Here is a 27,665-nt window from a genome sequence, read left to right on the forward strand (position 1 = left end):
AAGCACATCTTCAGAGACGCAGTTAGCAGCATGTAAGCAATGCTGGCCTACTGGGACAAGGGAATATATTATGTATGCAATATGTAATGGATGTATTATATATAGCCATACTAGGGGTGTGAATTGCCTAGTACCTGACGATTCGATTCGTATCACGATTCACAGGTCACGATTCGATCCGATACCGATTAATCCCGATACGAATTTATAAGTCGATTGTTGCGATTTTTTTTCATTCAAATTTAGAAAATACTAATCAGTAAGCTTGTAGAGTGTAAGATTTATATGAAAATGTATGATTTATTTATCTGAAATTTCAGTCTTATAGAGGTTGTAATCTGTTTCATGTTTGAACAGCATTAAAATAAAATATTAAGGCTTAATGTTCCGTTCATATAACATTCTTCCATGCTCAAGGTGTGAATCCTAAAAAAATAAAAAAATAAAAATAAAAAAATAAATAAAAAAAAATCGATTCTGCCGATTATTGAATCGATTCGAGAATCGCGCGATGTAGTATCGCGATATATCGCCGAATCGATTTTTTTTTTTTTTAACACCCCTAAGCCATACAGTATATAACGTTGGGAAACTGCACATTAAGAATACCAATAGGAATTGAAGAAAAGCTTTATACCAAGATTGGGTTGCACATTTTTGGGGATTTTCAAAGTTGGAAACGTTCCATTGGGGAATCGGGGATGAATAATAAAGGAAATTAACAGGGTCAAATTGTGTGTTTTTAGTTCAAAATTGCATTAGTGTACTTGTTGAGTCGCACTTGACAATCACTTCATGACAGTAACGGCCCCAAAGAATACATCATCGTTGCCAGGCGGAAACCCGTCCAAATATGGTCATTGGTCAGTTTCATATTTGTCCCCTCAAATCGATGCTAATCGCCGGTCACCTTGTGATGATGTGTTTTTGTTTTCAGAAATTACTCACCAAATTCAAGTGTTACAAGTCGCTCATGCCAGGTGTAAACAAAGTGTCTTATACATAATTTCACCTCTTTTTGATTCTTGGCATTTTGTCGCCTCGAGATTGAAAGTTTGCATGTTTTCAGGTTACATCATACATTTGAGTTTGTTTGTTTTTTAATTAAAAAAAAATGATAGCTGGCCAGTAGGGATAGACGGATTATCGGCACCGATATTCAGCATTTTGAGAAATATTGGCATCGGCCATTTTGAAGAATCATATGGCCGATAATAGAGCCATTAAAAAAAAAAAAAACATGTGTTCAGGGAACAAATTTAAATGTAATTTAAAAAAATATATATTATGTTTTCATTTTCATTTTTGTCGACCCTGGGAACTCTCTGCACCTTCTGTTTTTGTTTGAAATTAAAACTAAGATAAGTAAAAATTTAATATTTCGGATATTTTGATATTTTGGAATACTTTATTTGGTGTATAAAACAATAGTTTGTTTTTATTTAACTTTTGTAAACATGCCCCTGGGAGATCCCAGAACTTGTTAGATTTTTTTAAAAAGATTAAAAAAAAAAAAAAAAAAAAAAAAAAAAAAACTCTAAAAGTTGTTCAATAAATATATGCTTTAAAATAAAATAAAAATAAAAATAAGAGTTGGAGTTTGTTTTTTTTCCCAAATTTTGATGCTAATATTTAACCTTTTTAGTGAAAATAAATATCGGCTCCAAATATCGATTATCGGCGTCCTTGACTACTAAAAATTGATATCGGTATTTGCCCTGAAAAAAACATATCGGTCTACCTCTACTCGCCAAGTATGCTTTGATGTTTAAGGAAGACCATCAGCGTGGTACCTAATCCCAATTACTCCTAATCGACTTCCTTGGCAGAGGTCTGCGTTCTACTGTGAGTCACTCTAGTTTAAACTTAACTTTGTTCAAACAAACTTGACCTAAAACAGCTGATATGTTAAAAAAAAAAAAAAAGCGGACTTTCCCCAAAACAGCCTCCAGCCAGCCTGTCACTCCTGCGGTGTTCGCCTCTCGCTAATCTGTCAAGTCGATCCAGACGTCAGCACAACACCCCCCCCCCCCCCACCCCCCCCGCCGTGCGCACCGCAGGGACCACCAAGGCCCAGCGAAAACGCCGCTTGCTTGTTTTGTGCCCGGCTCGTCGTTGCGACCGTCGCTCCGGTGTCAGGAGTCACTGACAAAAAAACAAAAAAAACCCGTCTAAAGGGAGTTGGGAGGCGCACCGGGTGCAATATAAATGCAAATGACTCCACGCTATCCATCACGCAATTAGCGAGTGTGCTGAGAGTTGCTATTCAGCGCACTGGCGTATAAATCTCACCTTCTTTTGCACGCCGTGATTAACATGAGACACAAACCGGCGGGAAGTTAAAAAGCGGAGATTGTCCGGAGGTTTGCTTTGCTTTATTCATTTTTTTCCTAAAAACAACATTAAACATTATCAATGTTCAAACCTTCATAAAATGTTATCAAATACATCCTGTGGGGGGTAAACAAAAAAAAAAATGAATGCAAAATTGCACTAAAAAAAAAAAAATTAAAAAATTAAAAAAAAATCTGTGAAACAGCGATTCAATTTCGATTCACAAGAGTTCAGTTCGATTCGATTTTGATTTTTTTTTCTGATTAGATTCACTTCAGTTCAGTCCGATATTAATTATACAACATAAATTCTTCTTAAATGTGACATGATAAAAACCCCACAAACATTAAATTCAAAATTAATTAATTTTTAATTAATTAATTAAAATAATACTTGCTATAATCACTTCAGTGTTACACAAACATTGACATCAGCATGGATGGGATGAAAATGTTTTCATAACTTTATTTTAATAATTGTAAATATAAGTAAAAAAAAAAGATTTTGAATGGTCATAAAAGTCGTGTGTTTCATAAATGTAAGAAAAGACGTAAATTCATGTGAACAGCAAATTTCAAGAACAGTAATATACAAATTGGCCTTTAACTCATTCACTGCCATTGACGGAAAAAGACGTCATATGTTGCATTTTTTTGCTGGTCTGGCAATGAATGTGTTAATAAATAACTTTAAAAAAAAAAATCAAAGTGGCCCTTGCAGCTTTCTATTTTTCTGTATGTGGCCCTCAGAGGAAAAAGTTTGGACACCCCTGCTGTACATTATATCAACAATTTATAATTGCTTCATTGATTTTTACCATGTTTAACTCATTCACTGCCATTGACGGAAAAAGACGTCAAATGATGCATTTTTTTGCTGGTCTGGCAATGAATGTGTTAAAATTCTATTTTCTTTTTAATTTATGGAGGGAAAAAAAAGAGATTAAACTATTGGATTCACGGTTTGAAGAATCAATATCACGCTCGAAAATCGATTTGATATTGATTATTGGACTTTTTAAACCCAGCCCTACGACGTATGAGTCATTTTATCTTGACGACAACATTTCTAGCAACATTATCACAACAAAAGTTCCGCGGGGAAATTCACATTTTGTATTTTGTGGGGCTTTTGTGTCGCTAAGAAGCATTTGGACGCGATCAACATGGCCGCTCGCAGTGCAACGCGGTGGGCCGTTGGGCCGATCTCGGCGACATTGTCTCGCCGGGTTCATTGAAAGCAGAGAAAGCCGCACACAGGCGCTTACTTACTTCTCCTCTGGAAGTCTTTCACATGGCCGGCCTCCATTAAAAAGCCTCCACAGAAAAAGGTGTGTTTTCAATAGAGACTTTGGCCAGAGAGTGTGTGCGTGCGTGCAGCTAGTTCCGCTGAATGGCTCGCCAAACAAATCGGAATTCAGCCTCGGTCGTGCCAGGCTGAGGGGAGGTGGGGGCGGGGGGGCGCGTTACCCGGGACTCCTTCCAGGATCAAAAGCTAACCCCTCCAGCGCACCGGTGCGTTCAAGTGAATGCGCAAAAAAGGCCTCAACATAAACAGAAGACGTCTCAGACTGGCTGCAGCTGGGGGGGGGACTCCAGTCACATGACTTGAGTCAGACTTAAGTCGACGATATTTGGGACAAAGGGCTCGCCAAGTAAAAGCGTTTGTAAGTTTCGACTTGATGAGACTCGAGCAGGGCCCGACCGACTAATCGGCCGCCGATTATAATCAGCCGATTATTGAACTTCAAATATCGGCCAAAATAATCGGCCAATTGGACCAAACGGTCAATTATTTTCCCCTTAAAAAGTTAGAAGAATAGCGAAGTTTCCAACGCTGTGAAAGTACCCTGAATGCACCATTTTGCTTTTGGAGCGTTAGTAACTAGCAAGTGTGTAGCATATTGTTATTCTGGTTCTTCTGTTGTCCCTAAGCGTCCTTTAAAGGGATACTTTTACTTATTTAGCCGTTTTTGGCAGTCAAACATTAATATTTTGCCTATAATAAATGTTATACTTTCATTATTTTTCACGTACAATTAGTACCTTTAAAAACACATTTTGCAACTTGCCGTCGACTGAAAATGAGGGCTCAGGTAACCAATCACAGCTCAGCTTGTGAATGTCACATGACCAAACCTCGAAAACAGGTGAGCTGTGATTGGTTACCTGAACCCTTGTGATGTCATTTTCAGTCGACAGCAAGTTGCAAAATGTGTTTTTAAAGGTACTATTTGTACGTGAAAAATAATGAAAGTACGAAATTAATTATAGCTAAAATATTAACTTTTTGTTGCTATAATAGGCCCAATAAGTGAAGTATCTCTTTAAGTTTTGCAATGACACCACAGTTGGAGTAAAACTAAACAGTACAACATTAAGAATTACATCCACCGTATATTTAAATACAAAACATACTTTGTTTTTAAAACATCGCTAGCCTAACGCTAACAGGAAGTTAGCAAATGCTAACAGGAAGTTAGCATCAACTTTGGGAGTGTTTTCCTTCAAATAACGAATATCCACACACAAATGTTGTGGGAACACATACCCACAGATGAGATAACACTAGACGAAGGCACACATTCTTCAGCAAGGTGTGAAAAACGAGTCAATTTAATAGAATTCAATCGCAACCTTCTTCTGTACTCACTTTAAGTGTGTACGCCATGGATGCAGGGCACCACACTGCCCCCAAGAGGCCAAAACACACAGGAACAGTCAAGTCAAGTCATGTTAATTTATATAGCGCTTTCAAACAGCCTTAGCTGTCAGTATTTGTATTATATATATGTTTAATAAATAATCGGCAGATTAATCGTAATTGGTGTTTTTTTTTTTCTGCCAAAAATCGGTTTTAACATCTGCCTCAAAAAATGCATATCGGTCGGTGGAAATACAAGACAAAACTTTCTTGTTCTGCCTTTTCAAGTGTTCAATTTGATTTATTGTTGAAAGAAACTTTTTTTTTATCAAATGTTTTTGTGGCGCGCAAGCAAACCTGACAGGCCACTAGGATGCCGCAGCACGAAGCACAGAGGCCACTTCTTCCAAGATGAGCGCATTTGGATTCAAGGGTTGCGTTTTTTTGGATCAAGTCAGGAACGAGGATGGCAACACGCAAGGCGTGCGACTCAAAGATAAGGGACAAAAAAACAACAACAATGACGTGTGACTTTACCCGTCACCCAAAAAAGAAAAAAAAAAAACGCAACAGACATCACCTTCATACTTGATGTAACCAATAACTGGTCAAAAATTAATTAAGGCATGTACAAACGAAAAGATCATAATGACATTTTACTTTGATGTAGTCCCTCCATTTAAATGTAAATATCCGCTACTTTCGACACAGTTACTTTGTTCAACCGCTGTGGATGATGACACAAATGGGGAAAAAAAAAAGATGTCAACAAAGATAGTCAACCACGGCTGACATCTCGATTGACTGATAAGACAGAGTTTGAGGACACAATACAAAGACATTGTTTTGATAGCATAAACACTAGAGCCAAACACTTTGTTGCTGCTGTGACAATTTATTAAAATTTACAGATGATTAATTTTTGTTTAGTTTTTTCACACTCCCTTAATTTGACTCAAATTTTTGTACTTAATTCGTTGAATGGCAGCCATCCCCTCAGTGCTAGCCATTTTACAGGATTTTAACCAATTTTTGACAGCCTACAGAATATTGTGTTTTGTGGGTATATAAAAATAGGACCTACCAAAACAAAGCTTAAACCCAGAAAGAAAAAAAGTTTGTCTCTAGCATTAGTCATTCTCGAGTAATCAGCAGTACGAGAGAGGCAAGCTTAGCTGAAAATCCTGTTTTCGAAAAAAAAATAACTGAGAAATCGAACGTTTTGTGAAAAAATGCATTCCAAGTAGAAATTCAACTTTGACAGCAATAGTTTTTGTTTTTATTACAGGCCAAACACGCCATGACCCAGTGGTGCGATCACCCAGTGGCTTCCCACATCTTGACAAATTTCTGATCGTTAATTCTACTTGCTTACTGTGGGCTTCTACTCCCCCAACAGTCTGGCTCCCCTCTGATCATCTGCCATCTACTGGCAACCACACCTCATTACATTTATTTTTAAAGCTCAGTACTTGCTGGGGACTTGCATGATGTTGTTGTACGTCCAGTACATTAAAAAAAAAAAAAAACGAGTTAATTTGTGGATGTCACTGAGCGGTTAGATTAAAAAACCCGAGTTAACTCGTAGATGGCAATTAATGAGTTGTAGAGTACACTTTAGAGACTTACCAGGGTTATAATAGTTTTGGATTATATTTAGTTGTAGTTAGTTTTAATAGTAATATATTTTTTAATTCTTTTGAAAATGCTGTTTGTTTTTTACTAGTTTTAGTATTATTATTTTTTAAATATATGGAGTGTTTGTCGAGTGCAAGATTAAAAAAAAAAAAAAAAACTTTTATCACTAAGTATCGTGTAATAAACTCCATTCCTCAAACAACTGACGGATCTACTGTAATACCAAAATAAATACTTTACAATGAACTCTGAAAATTCATGTACGATATTATTTTAAAAAGGCAAAAATGACGTAAATTTCACTTTAATTGTACTTTTACTTGTACTTTCAGTTAGTTTTTGTTTTTTTAAACACATTTTTATTTTATTGTGTTAATAAAAATGTTTTGTGGAATTTAAATTGAACCAGTACTTCAACTTTTCGCTCTTCTTTCACACACATATGTGTACTTTTTTTGGAGTTATGAACACTTTTCACTTTTCCCAACTCTGTAATAAAAATAGCTTCAATAGTTCCTTCCTTTAATGTCGCTCGGTGACCAAAACATTCGAAACTGCTTTCAGTTATACGCCACCGGCAAGCACAATAATAAAGTTATTGTTGCATCAAAACCTCTCTAACAATGTCAATCAAAAAAAAAAAAAAAAAAAGGCCTTATTATCTTTGCAAAAGCAGCGCTGGCGAGTACACACGCTGACCACAATAAGCAGAATTATTTATGAACGACACAATCATATCCCTGGCGTGATCAAACTGGCGAACAGCGGGAAGATGCGCAATTATCTATCCATCACTTGCACAAAATTGGGCCAATTTGCTCTGCTCGTAACGACGCGAAGATGGATTTTAGCGTTGTTGTTTTTTTTGTCCCCCCCCAGTATGAATCAGAAAGCAGCGGGCAGGAGACTGTGACACGCAGCAACTATCGAACTGTGTTGTTAGAGACAATAAAAGCAGCGGCTGCCCGGTATTAACATGGAGGGGATCCTTTCCGCATGGTAATGATGTCATTTAAAAAAAAAAAAAAAAAAGCCAAACAACTGGTGAAAGTCGTGGTGATCCAACCACTTACTGCTAAAACGTGCCAATTATATCCCAGTGTATTAAAACAGACAAAACATTATGAAGCTGCAACAAAATCTGATCATCCGTTTTTTTTTTGTTTTTTTTTTGTTGTTTTTTTAAATACTACTGACCTTTAAACTCACAACGCATGCGTTTTTGAAAGTTTCAAACACTGAAAATAAAATTGCAGCTAGCAAGCGCAGTATCATAGTTCAATATATACAGTGTATAATTTTAGGCCAACAGGAAAGTAGTAATATTTGCAAGGCAGCACTGCATGTTATAGGGTTTAGGGACGTAACGATAACGGCACCATCGTGATATTGTGACATTAAAATGGCGACAACGTCGCCGTTGTCATGTCACGATAAAAGCGACACATCTGTTAAAATGGTGAGGTCGTGTTCCATTTGTGCAGTTCTAGAACCCTCTGGTGGTTAGTTTATTAGTGCATCTTAATTTGAATTAGGAATGTTTTGGCCACTGTGGCGGTTATCACTCATATAAATCTGTCATAACTTGTGTCAGAGGCGCCGATACTGCATTAAAACAGTGGTATCGGTATCGGTGACTACTCACAAGTAACATGCCAATACCATTAATTCCTACACTAATATAGGATTTTGGATGCAGCATCTTGTGTCTTGCCCATGCACGACATTCACTGATATGTGACATGTTCACTGCATGCCGATCTAAGATATCCTATTGGCCCTTGAATGCTCTGAACCAATGGCAGGACAGCTTTTTCAAGTTGAGGAAAAAAATACAACTCAAGTATCGGTATGGTATCGGCCGATACTGCAAAGCTGGATATCGTATCGGGGGCCAAAAAAACGGAACAACACTTAGTCATGACAGCAAATATTTTTTCAACATCAATCAAAAAATTTAAAAAAAACATCCTGCTTCGGTTATGAATTACATGCCAAGCCTATTTCCACATCACTGCTGTTATTATGAACAAAAACACAATATTGTGCTTTTTTATGCATTTATTTTTGCAATATTTTGAGTTTTTACACAGAATCGAAAAAAATGAGAGCTTTGGACCAGAATGTGACAAATGTGTAAAAAATCTTTATCCTTTGTGGATTTTGACCCAAGAATGTCAGCGAGACCTTTTGTTAAGACACCTGGGAACTGCAGGGGAACATAAAAAAAATTCTCTTTTAATAAAGCGCGAGCTAGCATTCATTCCGTCCTTCCACTGAGTAGGAAAGGAGAATTTCCGTGGGGGTAGTCAGTCGAGTCCTGAGGCACGATAATGACACGGAATGTCTGACGGCGCCATCCACTCTCCCACACCTCCGGGCTAAGCATTAGACGGCACCGAGGCGGCATTAAAAGGCGCTTTTCGCTCCGTGCCATGAAACGCACCGCTGGCAGAGATGCACGCCGTCGGCGTACGAAAACGCACCTTGCGTTTACCCGAGGTGGGCAATGCTGCGCCTTGTGATGTATAAATTTGAATCCGGTGACTGAATGAGGATCGATCGGCAAAAACGGCTCAAGGCCACAATCGGTATCGCTGATCTAATCACGACCCGGCCCAGGACGGAAAAGGATACTTCCATAAATAAAAGCATATACGGAGTCGGCAAGTGGCCATCACAGCTTGAGCAATCTGATTAGCCTTCCTCTTTACCTCGCTCTCGCTTGCTCGTCCACAGGTGTGCATACCTGCATCACCCAATGGTGGGAAGTAAACAAGTACAACATAGTAACCTATACTTAGGTACAATTAGGGATGTAACGATATCCAATTATCACGATATGAAGGTCACGATGCGATAATTATCACGATATTGTGGGGGAGTTGGCGATATTTAAAAAAGATCACAATATTATAAAAAAAAAAAAAAAAAAAGAGAGCTCATACTAACAAAACAGTGTACAATCGCTAATAATAATATTGAGGCACTTACTTGGTAATGCAAGCACACCTTGATCGCTTCACAAGCAAATTAGGTTCGCCTTTATCTGACAATTAGCATAAATTTTAAACATAGAAGGCCAAAACATGCCTAATGACAATTAAATAGCACTAATAAACTAGCCATTAGAGGGTGCTAGAACTGCACAAATGGAAATCAACCTTAACTTTTTTTAACAAATGTGTTCCTTTTAAATATTGTGAACATGACGACGCCGATATTGTGTCAGTTTTAATATCGCGATATCACGATATTGCCCTTATCGTGACACCCCTAGGTACAATGTGTGACTACTTTTACCACCGCTGGAGCTTTAAAAGTTTCTTCAGAGTGTCTCTCCACCTGTATCATCCAATAGTGACACCGCCAATGATTAGAAACAAACAAAAAAACAAAACAAAAATAAACATAATAAGGCATCATCGCGCCGGCATGCCACTTAATGCGTCTCGTGGACGGATGCAAATGAAAGCGATGATTGCTGTTTTGCAACACAGACACAACAGGCTGACGTGCGAATTTCATTCTCTGTGGAAATGCACTCGTGGTTGTTTGGAGTGAAAATCAGGTCCGGCAAAAGCGCACGTCGACAGCTTTAAAGAGGCGAGATAGACAAGATGGCTGACTAAAGAATAGAAAGTGAAACGGATGACAGGAGCATCTTGCATCATTTCCTGACACAGCCTAGATATAAAAATCCATTAAAGGCTTTTTTTTTTTTTTTTTTTTTGATGCTTTAACATCTCCTGCATAGTTCCAGCTTGCAGTCCCAATTGAATTTGGTCATTCTTATGTCGATTGTAAGTTTGATTAAGGATGAAAAACAGTGAAGCTAAAGTGTACCTAAAAAATACAAACCAGCAGCGCCTTTGAAGTTAATTGCCTTCAATTAATGCAAAAATAGCTCACCAGTGGTTGGACACTGTTGTTTTGCTAAGAAAAATGAAAGCAGAGGAAGAATATCAACATTTATTTACTTATAAACCTAACATGGCACGTGTGTCTTAATGTACCAATTTTCATATATTTTGTTTAAAAATGAAATAGAATGTGTTACCTGGGAAAAAAAAATGCTGTTTTTATTTCCCCAAAATATTTCAAATAAGCACATTTTTAGAGCTGTAATTTTAATACGTTGATATTTTTGCTCATATCGGCTCATGCCTATTAACAAATGTTCCCGGTGCGTCTGTGAAAGCTGCAAATTTAGACCAGGTATGCCGCTTTGGTGGTAAACCAGAAGAGCTGCTCACAAAAATATTTTTGTCAGTCAGCATAACAAACATATCCTTTAGGTATACATATGACTGTTATTATAAAATGAAAGAAAATAAATGTAATATATCGGGATACGTATCGCCTTTTATTATTGGGATACATGTGTATCGCGATACGTATCATATCGTGACTCCTGTATCGTGATACTTATCATATCGTGATAGCCCTGCTATCAAAAAAACGCAATTTTGAGTGTTTAATTGACCATTAGAAGCATTAGAAGCAGTTTTGAGAATGTGAGTCGATGGAAAGAATCCACACAAGCACGGGGAGAACATGCAAGCGCCCACAGCGCTAAGGTAACAACCCCCGAATCTCAAAACAGGAGAGGCAGGCGGACATGCCAACCACAAGTCCACCGTGCTGCTCACAACTTATTTGACTTATTTCGGAAATCCCTTGAAAACATTGCGCAATATCAAAACAAGCTTGGTTTTCCCCTCTCAAAAAGTTTGTTTTTCCAGACTTTTTTTCCCCGACTCTGATGCGGAGCAAAGGCCAAAATACTCAAGAGGAAAGTCTACATTTGTTTTTGTTTTTTTTAAACACACTGCTGTTTTTCTGACAGAGCCAAACCCTCACACCACCTCAACGGGCAGTGGGGAAAACACAGCAATCGTTTTATAAGGACACAAAGCACTCATGCAGCCGCAAACAGAAGAATGCCTCATGGCCGACACAATGGTGGCATGTCACACACGCACACACCCAGACCCCCCACCGCCAGCCCCCGCCAGCCCCCCCCCCCTTACAAACAGCCAATTCTTTGCCAAAACTCCAGACGAGCGGACCTCCCAATTCTTCACAAGAAAACACGAGAAAACGAGAAGTGAAGGTATTCAGTCGAATGAAATTTTCCTTAAGTGTTTTGTTTGTGGTTTGGTGACTGAGGCTGTAACAATAGCACCCGTTTTCTTTTCCGCGCTCATCATTTTGACGTAAGCGGTTAAGAAAATGGATGGATGGATTTCTGTACAAATACCTGAAGCGCACTTATCACCTGCTTTTCTATATAAAAACATGCAAACAAAAAAGGTTAAGACCTTCATCACAAACGGGACATTTGCTCAACTTTGTGGCGTTATTTCAAGTTTCCTATTTATCCAACTTCACCACCATTTGCCGCCCACGCACAAAGACGAAAACTCAAATTCCTCGCAATCGTGGTGTCGCCCATCTGTGTAGTGTACACGGTTCAAATCTGGTAGCCACTGGACAGAACATGTCAGAGTGGTTTATTTTTAATCACCATTTCAATTGGCCAAAACAGCAACCTGAAATTTCCTGTGTATTTTCTGCCGGGGCTTTTTGGTGGCTCTATGCACGAATTACAAGCCTCCCAAATTTGCTGCTCGGTGAAACAAGATCTGGCGTTGTGGATTTGAATTAATAGAGTTACATGTGTTGTGGTGAGTCATTAGTTTTGCTAGCATGCTCTGCCCACACACAATATTGAAAACTCTGTTTATTTGCTACTATAAGCACTGACGAGTAAATGTGGTTCTAATTTGGAGGAGCTCGTTTTGCATTTGTATTTTTTAGTGTTGGAACACCTATGGAACTAGGGGTGTGAAAACCAAATAAAAAGAGAGGGTGAGGAGAGGATTTTATTGATATCTCTGCTTCAAAGACGACACATTTTGATTTTGCCAAAACAAAAACGGCCGTGTTTTAAAAATGCAACAAAAAACTGCGAGAGTAACATTTTGTGGAGACACAGTAAAGAAAGCCCAATGAATGAGTATAAATTTATACGTATTTGCACGCACGCACACGCACGCACGCACGCAAACGTACGCACAAAAAAAAAAAAAAGAGCAATGATGACAAGACGTTGAATCGGTAAGACTACCGAATGAACAATTCTGAGCTCTTTAAAAAAAGAAGAAAAAAAAAAGAAAAAAAAAAAAAAAAAAGTAAAGAAAGCCCACAATGGTGACTGCCACGTCGCCATGATGTCAACATGAGGTTGCACGCGTCATGACATCACAAATATGCAACACTACTATAGGAGAGCAGAGGGGAGGGGTTGAAAATTTAGGCACAACTTGAGCCACAAATACAACGGATGGACCAACGTGGATTTCTTTATTATCTGGTTTACTGTATGATATCAAATTTGTCTATAATTGACGATTATTATCGCCAGATTTCTTTATTATCTGTTTTATCGGTTTGACTTCAAATTGGTCGATAATTGCCGATAATTATCGGCCACCGATATTATCGTGCATCCCTACTAGCAGCAGTTTTTCTGACCGTTACCAGGATGAATGTCACAGAGAACGAGCACCAATAACCACCAGCACTTCCGATACAGTCCTACTAAATTTCATCCAAACGTACAAACTGGTTTAACAGGCTTAAGCCTTTAAAATTGATTTATTCAGCCTGACATTGACAAAAAACAAAAATATGACAATAAAATTTAGTGTCTCTAGCTCTTGGCAAAATGTAAATAAAAATGATGTTTTTCTGCAAATTATCATCAGCTGGATGTGGGGAAAAAAAAAATCACAAGCATCCTTCATAAACAAAACAGCGCACATAAGCTGTAAAGCTTTTGAGAGTTAAAAAAAAAAAAAAAAATCATCTGCTTCATCCCCCTAGCTAAAACTGGTATAGACTACATTACCCATAATCCTCTTTGTTTTATCTGCTCGGCATTTGGACGGTGGCATTATTCCAAGCGCTGCCTTTCCATTTTGGAAGCCAACGTATTTTAAGTGTATCGCGATTTACCGACCGCAACCTCGGCGACCGCCATGAATAATCCCAAACCACAATAACATAAAACTCTCGCTCTTATAAAACTTTGCTGAGAAAGTAAACATTTACGACTTCTGTCAGGGAGACATCATAACATTTTTATTGTTTGTCAGGGTGCACAGCTGTACTGTGTCATACTGAGCACGATTTTCTAATACTTTGTTTTTAATGGAGACTCTGAAATGGATGACAAAAGACCTCAGCAGAACTCATGCTACATGTGTTTTGATTTTTCTTTGGCATTTTTTTTGCAATCGTATCCACAGCATCGTGATCGCTCATGGAGGTCGAGGACGTGACTCAACATGCAAGTGAAAGTAGGAGGGAAGCCATGCTAAGCGCTAATGATGAATAAGTGTAAGGCAGTAAACTGAAATGTAATACCAGAGTGATTTCATGTCATTTTGATAGTAATCTCGCTGCAAACTGGGTTAGAGCAAAAAAAAAAAAAAAAAAAAAGTATCCAGTTACAAAAAATTTGCAAGGTAAACAGCAAATGTCATTAACCCAAAAATACTCAATACATTTGCACCGCATAAGAAAATACTGATGTTGCACTTTCATAAAAAGAGAACATTCAATGTCAAGATTTGCATTACGCCTTCATCATTGAAGTTGCAAGTGTCATTTTTGTTGCATTTTGTTACACGTTTACAGAGCTTGAATCTTCAAAGAAACACAAAAAAGACCAAATTGATGTTGCACTTTCTCAAAAAGAAGAATGTTACAGTTTCCTAAAAAGAAGACAAGCTTTGGATGTTTGCCATTTCCAAAAAAAAAGGACATATTTGTTTCCAATTCCTAAACAGAAGACGAAAAATGTATGACACTTCTCTGAAAAGAAAACAAACTATTGACGTTGAACATTCCTAAAAAGAAGACAAAGTTTTGATATCGCGCTGGACTATAAAGAAAAGATTTAATCCGCGACACAAATCACTTTTGCATAACTCTTTGCCATGAAAGTGATGAATGCTTAATTATTTTTACTATCTAGAGCATTTAACTTTTTTTCAGTCAGGAATGTTGAAATGAATCCAGTTCCTGTACTGGATCCTATTCAGTCGTTGAAGTTCCGCTACATTAACCTACGTGACGCCATCTTGCGGCTTGCTTATTAAAATCTTACGTTACATTCTCCAATAAGCTCTCATAGCCCAATGATGAGCTCACGTGAGGTTTTTCCCTTTCTTTCTCGCCGCCGTAAAACGAAGACAAGCGAACGCTGGTCAAGATCGGAGGCCGACGAGGACTCTGCTCAAGTGCGCTCATTGTCTCCCGTTTAAGTGGGGTCAAGAAAGACCGCGTCTAAACCCACCCCACCCCACCGACCCGCTGCCCGCCCCGAGTCCGTGAGCGGGAAGCGTCGCCAAAAAACATCCACTCTTAACCCCCCGGCATACCAAGTAGGCTCTCTCGGGCACAAAGGCCGGCTTTGTCCTGGCGCACTCAAGGTGCTCTCTCTCAAAACCCCTCAGAAGGTGGACTAATGGGGGGGGGGACATAGGAGGGTTTTTCGAACATTTTGGGTCCAGGGGACACATTTTTGTCAAGAACCGTCTCGTAATCTTTACGCCGATTAAACATAACTACCTTGACAGAAAAGTAGGGAAGACGAATTGGGCTGTTTGTTCGAGTGCAATGTTTTGGATGCTTCATATTATTATTATTATTATTGTTCCTACTACTACTATTATTTTGTAGACGCCAAGTAACAGCTTGGACACCCCAAGTTTGAGAACCACTGGAGTAGAAGACGAATTTCCGCAGGAGGCAGAAGCCAAGCCAAGGAGTGAATAAAACTACTCAACAAATGAAACTTAATTGAGGTCAGCGTGATTGAAGGCGAGGACGGCTGCCGCATCGCTTCCAGATGGCGAGCTGTTATTTCGCCGAGCTCCGCTAATGCGGCGCGGGTTAGACGCTTGTAACCCGAGCCTCCCTCGGGCTCCTAAAGCGGGGGCCGCGGTTACTTGGCAGGTTCGAGGAGACTTCAAACCGGGGCGATGTTTGGATTGAGAGAGGGGGCGGGGGGGGGGGGGGGGGTTGCGCAGCTGAGCAGGAACAAAGCATGTTAACACCGTCTCCGTGTTGAACAAGTTTGGAAACAAGCGCGGCTTTCCTCCGGATCCTCGTTGGAGGTTGTCTAACCGCGAGTGGAGAATCCTGGAGCTTGTTTGACGCTTGTGTCGTCTCACGCTCAACCGACCAAAGCCGCGTTTACACACAGTCATGATTGTTTTGAGATTTCGCATGCTTGAATTCATACAAGTAAATATTTAGGCAGAGCGTAGGCATACGTTAAAATGTAAGCACCGTATTTTTCGGATTATACGTCGCTCCGGATTATAAATCGAACCAGCCAAAAAATACACAATTAAGAAGGAAAAAACATATATAAGTCGCACTGGAGTATAAGTCGCATTTTTGGTAAAATCCAACACCAAAAACATACATGTCATCTTGAAAGGCAATTTAAAATGAAAGTAAAAGAGAGAACAAAAGGCTGAATAAGCGTACGGTATACTAACGTTACATGACTGACATGCCTGGTAATGTCAGTAACGACATAACTTATTAAGAGTTTGTAGCGAGCAGTGACGGGAGTCGGGGCGGAGTGTTGAAGCTCGGAGCCAAAGGCTGGTTGGCGTTTTATTGACATCAGCTTCTGAGGTCTTAACAGCAACTCCCCACTCAGCTAGAAGCTAACAGGCTAACTCCCCTTTTCCACATAACAAAGCCTTCCCACCCGGAACTCTCCCTTCGTCCCAACGTTCCGCTGGTGAATTATGTTCCCATCGCTACAAGTTATTCATAGAACGCTAGCATAAAGAACATGCTAACAAGTTTTACCAAACTATCAGTTTCACTCCAAATCACTAAATCCAATGAAATCTTCATCCTCGGTGTCACTTTTAAACAACTCCCCCAACTCAGGAGGCAGACGATGCTCTTCTACCGGCAATGTTGAACTTACCAACACAGGCCTAGAGCGCCCTCTTGCGGTTTAGTGTGAAAACAACATGTGAAATGATATAATAATGTGTTAATTTCACACGTCGCACCAGTGTATAAGTCGCACCCTCGGCCAAACTATGAAAAAAAACTGCGACTTATAATCCAAAAAATACGGTACTGGGTAAGTCGTACGACATAACGCAACTTGAGTCACATGACTTCACTTGGGACAGACTTGTGTCACCAATTTTTGGAGTTGGGACTATAAAAGGCTCAATTTGACTTTGTTAACAAGAGACTTGGATATGAACTTTTTGGCAAGTCTTCAGTTGAAAATATGCATTTTTCAAAGTCATATCTGTTATCGTATGGGACAACGCAGAATGCAGAGGCCACTTTATTAACAAGTATCATGGAGGCTGTATCGCAAGATTGATTTTGATCAGGACGACGAGAATGGCAACACGCAACATTAGCGACATAACAACTACGATACCTGCCTTCATCCTTCAATATAAAACTCAAGAATCAAGTTTTACAGGACTGGAAAACACAACAGCCATGAGTTGAAAAGTGTAAAGTGCAGCTTAAAAGCGGATCTCCACGAACAACATTGGTTTTGGGTTTTATCCAGTTGCAAGTTTATTTCTTTACAGGCAGGATGTTGGACGGCTCTTCCTCTCCCCGATCGTCTTTCTGGCTCCAGATTCATTTTTTTTTATTATAAGGAAGGGATATATTGTTATTTTATGAGGGAGAGTAGTTCAAATAAGACGTGATTTTCCTTCGCAGGACACAAACTACAACATCATGTCAACACACTGATCACCAACTGGCATAGTTTTAGAAGAAAGTAAAATCTGTTGTTGGTTTAAAATTAAGGTTTCAAATCCGTTAAAGTTTTAAGCCAGGGTTAGAATTTCAAATTAGGGTTAAAAGAGATGATTCGGGTTTTAATGTAGACTTGAAATCCAGGGTACAGTTTCAAAATAGATTTAGCCTAAATAGGAGAAATGTGTCTCCATATTTCTGTCCCATGTAACATCTTTATCCCCATGTTTGCGATTTGTTTCTTACGTAAACTAGATCAGCGGTGACAACAACTGTGCCGTGCGCACCAAAAACGTCACCACAATCATTTTTTGACACATCAGGCACGCGCGGAATAACGCCGTCACAATTCCGCCGCCCGCCGCCGGCTTTCCACTTTAAATGTAAAATAGGTTTCGACTAATAAATCGTGAGGTGGCTGGCACATTTCTCCGTCATGTCATCGCCGTGCCTTTTTATTTAAATGTCTCTCGCCTGATCGTGGAAGATAGGAAGAGCGGCAATCGTATCTGATGTTTAGTTCCAATTAAGTGGGAAATGTGCCGCAAACCTTAAACTATACCTGCAAGGTTGTTGGTGTGAAAGGATCCACAGAGGAGCTCATGTGATTTAGATCATGCTTTCTGCGTTTGAGCTGAGTCAGAGGAACGTTCTCATCAACCTGCCGCGCTGTAGCTCACGGCTTTGACCCACTGCGGCTTCGTTTTACGGCCCAAAAAGCTCCCCGACTCCTGTTTTACTGATTTATTGTTATTTGTCAACACCTCAGCGGGCCTTCGCTGGTGCACAAGTCACAATAGTTTTGGTGCAGAGAGAGACACTGATGTTTATTGATCGGTCGACAGAGAACTACAGTGCAAGAATGGGGGGAATAACACCACTTAAGCAGAGGAAAGAATTCAAAGCAAACTAATGCACACTTGTGTCTTGCATTTATTTAATTTACTGTAATTTCCGGACTATAGGGCGCACCTGATTTTAAGCCGCATGTGCCCACATTGAAACATGAGATATTTACAACAAAAGACGGTAGACTAAAAGAGGTTTAATAATTGTGGGAATGCATTCCCACATATGTTATTGTAATTTTTATTCTCCATACTTTTTTGTCACGTAAAAACTCCCACTTAATACTTCCAATTTACATTGTTCAAATTTCAACGAGCTTAAAAAATTCACGCCTACCGGGGTATATATCGTCTGATTCCACATTACTTAAAGTAGTCACAATTTCACATTTAATACCAACTTTTCCCCCATTCATTTTCAATGGGACAGACATTGAACTTTTTGAAAAGTTATGAAATCAAAAACACCCACTAACTATGGCCAGCAGATGGCAGCGGTAGCTGCTCGGGCCCTAACTAGAGCTGCGAATTACAATGAAGACGCAATCTGATGAAATCTGATGATGTGCTCCAGCTCGGAGTGCATTTTATGCTAGCCATGGCAAGTTCCAATTGGATCAAAATGGTAAATGCAGTGCATTTATATAGTACTTTATCTTTTATCACTTAACTCATTTAAATGGCTTTTTAACTCTTTGACTACCAAAAATGTTTAATAACGTTGAATAAAATCACAATGTATACCGCCATAAACGTTAAGTGACGTCAACTACTTTTTTTTTTTTTTTTTTTGTGACTATATCAATGGTCAGTGCATCGTCCAAGTGCAGCGCAGCCGGGTCAATGAGTTGTGAAATCAAAAACACCCACGAACTGTGGCCAGCAGATGGCAGCGGTAGCTCCTCGGGCCCTAACTAGAGCTGCCAATTACAATGAAACAACAGTTTGATGAAATAGAACGATTTCAAGGCAGACGTGAATAATCAAAGCCTTTGTAACATGAAACCTAATTTGATGGAGCGTCACTAAAACAAAAAATATTAGTATCAAAGTCACTGTTGTGGAGAAAATGTATCTTTTCTTTTCAATTTTAAACTCAAATGACCCATTTTCAAATGGTGATTACTAAAGAACGGAATAAGGTAGAAACATACTTTTTTTTCTAATGAAAGAATGGAATGCGATCTTTCATGTGGTACCCATGTTGTTTATTTTTAATTCTGTCAAAATATTTTGTATTGACATCTGCTACTGCAACCATACCTTGAAACTGTCATTTGTAGCTTTAAATTGCAAACACAAATCCTGTTTCAAACATTTCATTCGAAACCCTACCCTTGGTTTGAAACACTATTCTTAGATTGAAACCCTATATTGAAATCCTAGACGTGCTTAGAATCTGCTACCCCAGGTTTGAAAAGCCCGACTTCAAACCCAAGTTCGATGTATACGATTGTCTGAAAAGTCTTAAGATTCGGGAAGCAACTTACAAATATAGACAAATTATAAGCGTGTTAAATATACTATTTTAAGGCAGACAAAAGAGTGAGTTTATCCTTTGAGACTGCAGCGAAAGCGCTCTTATCCCCCAACTGTGCAGCTTTCAAGAAAGGATTATTGGACTATTTTAAGGGGAGACTTCATGCGGAATCTTGTGCGGAAGGAAGTATTTGGATGAGGCGACTTTCAGGGGAAGGCAAGGTTACATATGGTCGACAAGATTTTCAGTAGCTGCAGCTACACAATATATGAGATCCAATACACAAGTTAAAGGGGGGGGGGGTACGACTTCAGTTTCTCGGCTTGCGCTAGCAGTCTGGCCAAATCAATCGACACGACCAACCTCGTCACGACGAAAACAATGGAAGAAGCTCATTGGAAATACAGCCATTACTTCACATTTTTGTCCAGTAAAGATTAGAAAACCCTCTCAAGGGTTGAAAGAAACTCCACATCCAATTTGAGGAATTACATCACAGCACAGCGCGATCCAACTCGAAGCAAAGCCGACAGGTAAGGAGAAAGCCAAGCAGTTCTACATTTTCTTCGGCCCAGCTATAACTTAGTTACTTTGATAATAAAGTAATCAGTAAAGTAACTAGTAGAGATGTAACGATACCGGCAATATCGTGATATTGTGATATTAAAACTGTCACAATATCGTGGTCATCATGTTCACGATATTTAAATGCCACACATCTGTAAAAAAAAGTGAAGTTGATTTCCATTTGTGCAGTTGTAGCACCCTCTGGTGGCTAGTTTTTTTTTTTTTAGTGCAGTTTAATTTTCATTAGGGATGTTTTGGCCCTTCTATGTTTAAAATACACTACTTCTCAGATGAAGGGGAACGTAATAGTACGTAACATTAGTTAACAATAGTTATGTACAAAAGTAGAATATTTATATTTATGAATATTATTATATTTATGAATAAAAAAATTTGGTATGAGCTATTTTATTTATTTCTTTATTTATTTTTACAATATTGTGACCTTTTTTAAATATCGGCAACCTCCTCACAATATCGTGATAATTATCGTATCGTGAGCTTCATATCGTGATCATATCGTATCGTGATATTTGGATACCGTTACATCCCTAGTAACTAGATTACTTTTTTGAGGAGTAATCAGTAATCAGACTACTTTTTCAAGTAATCTTTTCAAGTAACACTGCTCCTCACTGACTTACAAAGATCTTAGGACAGTTCAAATCAACATACAGTACTTGCTTTACGCCAATGATTCTTATTGTATTAGCCACGGCTTTGATTGCATCTTCAGCATCTGTACTTTTGTGTTGTTTTTTAACTAATGTTGAATCAGTATGTGTATTTTGACCAAAGTCTTTATTTACACAAGCATCTGTACTACTTTTAAGTACAATGTGAGTACTTTTGCCACCTCTGCCTACGTCTTCATTGATAGTCAATAACATGTAAAGACGATAAACAGGCGCATTCGTGCCTCTAATGCTGGAATGGTAAAAAGGAGCAGTTGGCGGCGAAAATAATCCCGTCACCTTGCTAGCGCCGTAACACCCGACCGCCTCGCGAATCCTCCGAGCACCCCGCGAGCAGATGGACGTGTTAACACATCCCTCGCGGTGTCATTTCCACATTTTCCACTTGCGCAAACATGCTGATTTGTGTGTGGTATTTTTTTTTTTTTTTAACGAGGAAATCACTGAAAACCAGGCAGCGTGTTGACGTCTGAGCCCAAAAAGACTAAACAGTCGGCGGGTGAACGCGCACGATCGTCGCTCTCGAGGTAAACAACACGCCGGCGCCCTTCTCGTCCGACGTGACCGCGGATTCAGTGAAATGAAAAAGGAGAAAGGAAAAAAAACAAAAAACAGCAGCAGCAGTTGTCGGTAACAAGTGTTTTGATTCACTTGGACTCAACAAGAGAGGCTGAGCCTGAGGGCCTCGGAGCTTGCGCGCCGTCATGGCCGACTCCAGAAGACGAGGTACAAATTAGTCGTGAGCGCTTTTTTTGTTTGTTTTTTTTCCCCTGTGACGCTGTGTCGCTCCTCATTGATTCGTTTTGCTCACACACGACAGCACAAACACAGACTGAAACGAAAGGAGCTTTGGAATTGGGATACGTGAGCAAACTGCACTTCATAGGTTAATAGTTCACCATTTAGAAATACATCATAAAGGGCTACCTTGACTGTAAAACGGGACTAAAACATTTTTGTAGTACTACATGAGCAGTAATGATTAAATTTAATATTGTATTTACAGGATTTAGTGTACCGTCCTCTAACTGCCTTTTGATGCCACAAGATGGCCGCTAATCACTATATATATATATTTTTTTTTAAATGAAGCTCCTCAACTCACTTCAACGGGTCCTTGGAATGCAGAAAATATGACAGGATATTTTCGACAGAATAGCCACAAATAGGGATGCACGATAATGATGCAAAAAAAAAAAAAAAATGCGAGGGAAATATTTTGGGGAGACACAGTAAAAAAAAAAGCCCACACTGGAGATTGCCATGTCGACATGATGCATCTTCTGCAAACACATTATTATGAATTATGACCAGGGTTATTATAGTTTTTTCATTTTAGCTAGTTTTGATTTGAGTTTTTGTTTTTATTATTATTATTATTTAGTTAGTTTTAATTATTTTACATGGTTGTTAGTTTTTATTAGTTTTAGTTATTTAATAAATGTTTAGTTTTAGTTTCAGTTTAAGCTTTTTTCTTTCTTTTTTTTTTTTTTTTAAATATGTATTACTTGTGCACAATATTCCAAAAACCATGGGAGTGACGTCATCTGAAGGTGCTTTTCTATTGGCCGCTGCTAGATGACATCACTTCTGTGTGACACATTTTCAATCGTCATTATTCCGGTTCATATCAAAATAAATCTACTTAAAATCATCCCTAAAGGCTCATGCATTAAATTAATTAAAGACGAAAACAAAGGACATTTTTGCTATAATTAGTTAGTTATAGTTAGTAATTAGTTATAATTAGTTTTAGTTAGTTTTGTAAACATAAAATGTAGTTTGTTGGTTTTCGCATTTTCGCTTTTATTTAATTTTCGTTAACAAAATTGTTTTTTGAATTTTAGTTTTAGTTTTTTCGTGAGTTTTAGTTAACTAAAATAACCTTGATTGTGACATCACAAATAGGGTTGAGGAGTTGAGCACAACTTGAGCCGCAAACGCAACAGATGGACCAACGGAACAAGTCTATTCTTATCGGCGGTTTATCTGTATGACGCCATATTGGTCAATAATTGCCGATAATTAATCGGCCACCGATATCGTCGTGTTCCGAGTCACAAACAGACAAATTTGAAAATCCCAATGACTATGCAGGCCAAGACAGCGGCAAGGGACTACTTTTGTCTAAACGAAGTGCCTCAACTCAGTTCAACAGTTCCTTTGTGCTAAGATGACAATCCAGTATGACCTGAGGAAAAAAAAAAAAAAAGTGAATAAGATGTATCATGACAATAAATGACATTCTATTCTTTTTCTATTCTATTAAAAAATTTGAAAAAAAGACAAAATACGATGATGCACAATTACCCCGCAACTTTTGGATCAAGCACACTGGCTTAAAAGCCAACTACACGCCACAACTATATGGAGACCCCTACAGCAAAATATATTTTAATTTCTGCTTCAAAAACAAACAAAAAAAACCTTTGTGCTGTTTGGGGGAAAAAAAAAAACAAAAAAAAAACCTGGCAGCTGTGATGCGGACGGGCTTCCAGCGGCTCAATACGACACGCTTGGTTTAGCCAGAACTGGACCACACTGATGCATGCGCTGAGCGTCCAGCTCGGGAGCGGCGCCAAGCCCCGATGCGCTCGCTGGCGTCCGTATGCGGTCACGTGACCGCAGACGGGGTCGCCATGTGTGCAGATTCACTCTGGGGACAAAAAGTATTGGGACACACGCGCGGCTGTGGGCGGAACAGTCGCGTGTCCCAATACTTTTGGCTGCATATTGTCGTGTCACAAAATTGGAGAACTCGACAGAAAACATGATTGATGCACAACATTGTTGCACGTGGTCAAATCAACTAGAGCAGGGGTGTCCCAATACTTTTGTCCACATAGCATCGTCTCGAATGCTCATATTTTGGTGCCACACCGTTTGGACAAAAGTTTTTGGACATGTGGCGGTCACGATTCGATTAGAAACCGATTAATCCCGATACGAATTTGAGCCGATTTTCGTGTTTTTTTTTTGTTTTGTTTTTTAATTCAAATTTAGAAAATACTAATCAGTAAACTTGCACAGTGTAAGATTTGTATGAAAATATATTATTTATTTATCTGAAACTTCTTATACAGGTTGTAATCGTTTTCATGTTTGAACAGCATTGAAATAAAATATTAAGGCTTTATGTTACATTAATATAACATTCTTCCATGCTTAAGGTGTGAATAATAACCCTAAGTAAGACATTTTTGTTGAATATTTTTCCGTCAAAAATGGATGTTTAAAAATCGATACGGCCACCTATTGAATCGATTCGAGAATTGTGCAATGTAATATCGCGGTAAATTGCCAAATCGATTTTTTTTAACACCCCTATCCAATAATGTTGTCTATATTAGTGCGGTAACAAAATAAAACGTATTCTCTTCAAGTGGGCATATAATGTGAAGTTGTTACCGACCGTACAAAACTTTTATCGTAATCGATCACGACGACTATTGAAAACAATGCATTCCAAAACGACTGTCTTTTTTTTTTTTTTTTTTTTGTGTGTGTAAGCGTTTATCAGCGTCATCTCTCAAGAAGAAGCAAAGCGATCCGGGCGCTGCCGTGCGCGCATTGTCCTCGGCGGCTGATGAATCGCACGCGGCCTCGTTGACGTTGAACGCGACGTGCCGACGGTGCCGAAGGTTCACAAAGACCTTTTCTCGCCTTTTCTTTGAAATGGATTACGGCTGAAACAAATGGGAGATTTCATCGCAAGCACATACAATACAGCCAGCAAAACACCTTGACTCCTTTGTGGAACGTTTGTGAAAGAACATTCTGTTATCCAAGGTACATGGTGAGGTCATTTCTGCTATTTTATGTGGAAAACAACAACAACAACGTGCGCACAGAATTCCAATTTGATACCACAAAAAAAAGGTATGCGCTTCTATTAGCATCTTAGCCATTTATTAGCATGGGCATATTTCCAAGTTCAGGAAATTTAGCACCTATGTTGGCACTAGGGGTGTTCCATAGCATACCTTCGACGATATTACCGGCAGGGATGTCACGATAAGCGCAATATCGTGATATCGTGATATTAAAACTGCCACAATATCATCGTCGTCATGTTCACGATATTTAAATGCAACACATCTGTCCAAAAAAAAAAAAAAAAAAAAGTCAGGCTGAGTTCCATTTGTGCAGTTCTTGCATCCTCTGGTGGCTATTTTTTTTAGTGCAATTTAATTTTTATTAGGGATGTTTTGGCCCTTCTATGTTTAAAATCTACACTAATCTTCAGATGAAGGGGAACGTAATATGACTGTGGAGCAAGTCAATATGTGGAGGAACTCAATGAGTGCTTGCATTAACAACATAACATCATAATAATAATAATAATAATAATAATAATAATAATAAATTATAATAATAATAATAATAATGATATAACTATGTCATGGACAAAAGCACAATATTGTGCTTTTTTTTAGTATGACCTCATGCTTTTTACAATATTGTGACCTTTTTTAAATATCGCCAACCTCCCCCACAATATCGTAATAATTATCGTATCGTGAGCTCCATATCGTGACATTTGGATATCGTTACATCCCTAATTACGGTGTATTTTTGGGGGGGTGATAAGAATTTGAAATATTGTGAAATTGACGTGGTGACGTAATCCATCGACATCATAACAACGTCATGTTGTCCATTTGGACGTGTCGTTTGCTGCTGCATAAAAACAATGCCGGCGCGTGTGGCTGTGAGCAAAAATGTAATTGCTGGAGTATTCTTCATCAGACGCACTCCTTATTAAAAATTAAAAAAAAGCAGACAGTGGTTGGATAATACTGAAGTGTATTTTTTGGCCAAGATAAACAATCCGCGGCGGTTATTATATACTAGTCGCCGCCTCGTTGATGTGACTTTGTGATGCTAACCGACCGCTAAGCTAATGTGCTCTTGACGAGAAGGCGTGCACACCTTTTCGTCAATATCACTTGAAGAATGACCTGGCAACATGCTGCACTGTACACAGAAAGCAAGACGATCAGATGCAACGTCGAGACCAAGCGACATAATCTTCCCATCAAAAGGTTAATCCCGCCGGAGACGTTAAAATCACTCAAGAGGGATTCCGCTAAAGCTACACGCAACTGGACCGGGCCCGCGCTCAAAATCGCTTTCGCCAAGCGAGATCGCCACAGAACGTTTTCAAACGGCGACCATTTTGCGTTGCCTATTACATAACAACAGACGGCGGCTATATATCAAAAGTGATTTTTCTTATCAACTACCACCCGTCTTTTTTTTATTTATTTATTTATTTTATTTTATTTTTTGAACACAACTGCTGAACCCCTATTACAGAATGACAAATGACTTTTTGTCACCCGGGCGGCTTTAAATCAATAACGTCGATGCATTTTTTTACGCGACCGCACGACACAAACAGACAGGTGTTGTCGTCTGGGTCGCGCCGCCGCGTCGAAGAACGGGTCAGCACATTCCATACGTTTTTTGATAAATAAGGCCGGTCGGCAAAAATGTCATCTTAGGAAAAATGTGCCGCCGCGTCTGTGACTGGAGCACGAGAGCGCGAGCGGGCAAGCTCGCGGGGCCTCGTGAATATTGATGGCCTAACAGCTGAAGGTCGGCTCCGCCAGGAGACGCCGCTCCGCGCCTGACGCTCGCAAAAAAAAAAAAAGAAAAAAAAAAAAAAGTATAGCCCGGGCCTCGTCGCCAGCGGCAGGACAACAACACTGCTGCTGTTATGCTGCATTAGAGGTGGGCGGATCCATCCAAATATCGATATTATCGATGCCATCAGTATCGATATCAGATCGATACTGGTACTAAAATGTAGTGTTGTTCCGATACCGTTTTTTTGGCACCCGATATCGATACCCAGCTTTTCAGTATCGGCCGATACCATACCGATACCTACGTTTCGTTTTTTGTTTTGGTTTTTCCTCAACATGAAAAAGCTGTCCTGCCATTGGTTCAGAGCATTCAAGGGCCAACAGGATATCTTGGATCGGCATGCAGTGAACTTGTCATATATCAGAAGAATGTCGTGCACGAGCAAGACGCAAGATGCTGCATCCAAAATCCTATATTAGCGTTGAAATTAATGGTATCGGCATGTTACTTGTAATTACCGATACCACTGTTTTAATGCAGTATCGGCGCCTCTGCCGATACCAGTATCGGTATCGGAACAACACTCGTTTCGATCGAACCATCACATGACTTAGCATCTCATCTTTGCAGTAGATTGCATGGACATGCACAGCTTGTACTTTTTTTTTTTTTTGGTATGTTGTTTTATGGTTTATATTTGTTGTTGCATGATCATCTTTAACATCTTTTTGATTTAGATTGAAAAAGAAGTGGTGAAAGCAGCATTTTTAGTAAATTGGCACACAGGGTGGCCACTTTGCCTTGTGACTGTTAGCAGTTTTCAATAAGTAACTGCACATTATATCAACAATTTATAATTGCTGCATTGATTTTTACCATGTTTAACTCATTCACTGCCATTGACGGAAAAAGACGTCAAATGATGCATTTTTCTTTACTGGTCTGGGAATGAATATGTTAATAAATAACTACAAAAATATATATAAATAAAAAATCAAAGTGGCCCTTGCAGCTTTCTATTTTACTCTA

The 27,665-nt window shown here is 39.1% G+C and overlaps 1 protein-coding gene across 6 annotated transcripts in view; it reads right to left on the reverse strand.

The window, feature by feature from the left end:
- The window catches only part of tenm4 (teneurin transmembrane protein 4), a 321,917-nt gene that overhangs the window by 183,047 nt on the left and 111,205 nt on the right, over positions 1-27,665 (reverse strand). The window contains exon 1 of one of the 6 annotated variants that reach the window (XM_077540673.1): positions 3,606-3,713. The exons of the other annotated variants lie outside the window; for them this stretch is intronic. The gene's annotated coding sequence lies outside the window, so the exon portion shown is untranslated. Of the gene's footprint in view, positions 1-3,605; positions 3,714-27,665 lie in introns of those variants that run through there. 6 annotated transcript variants of the gene reach the window in all.

The sequence above is a fragment of the Festucalex cinctus genome, chromosome 13 (assembly GCF_051991245.1).
Source record: "Festucalex cinctus isolate MCC-2025b chromosome 13, RoL_Fcin_1.0, whole genome shotgun sequence".
Classification (NCBI taxonomy): domain Eukaryota; kingdom Metazoa; phylum Chordata; class Actinopteri; order Syngnathiformes; family Syngnathidae; genus Festucalex; species Festucalex cinctus.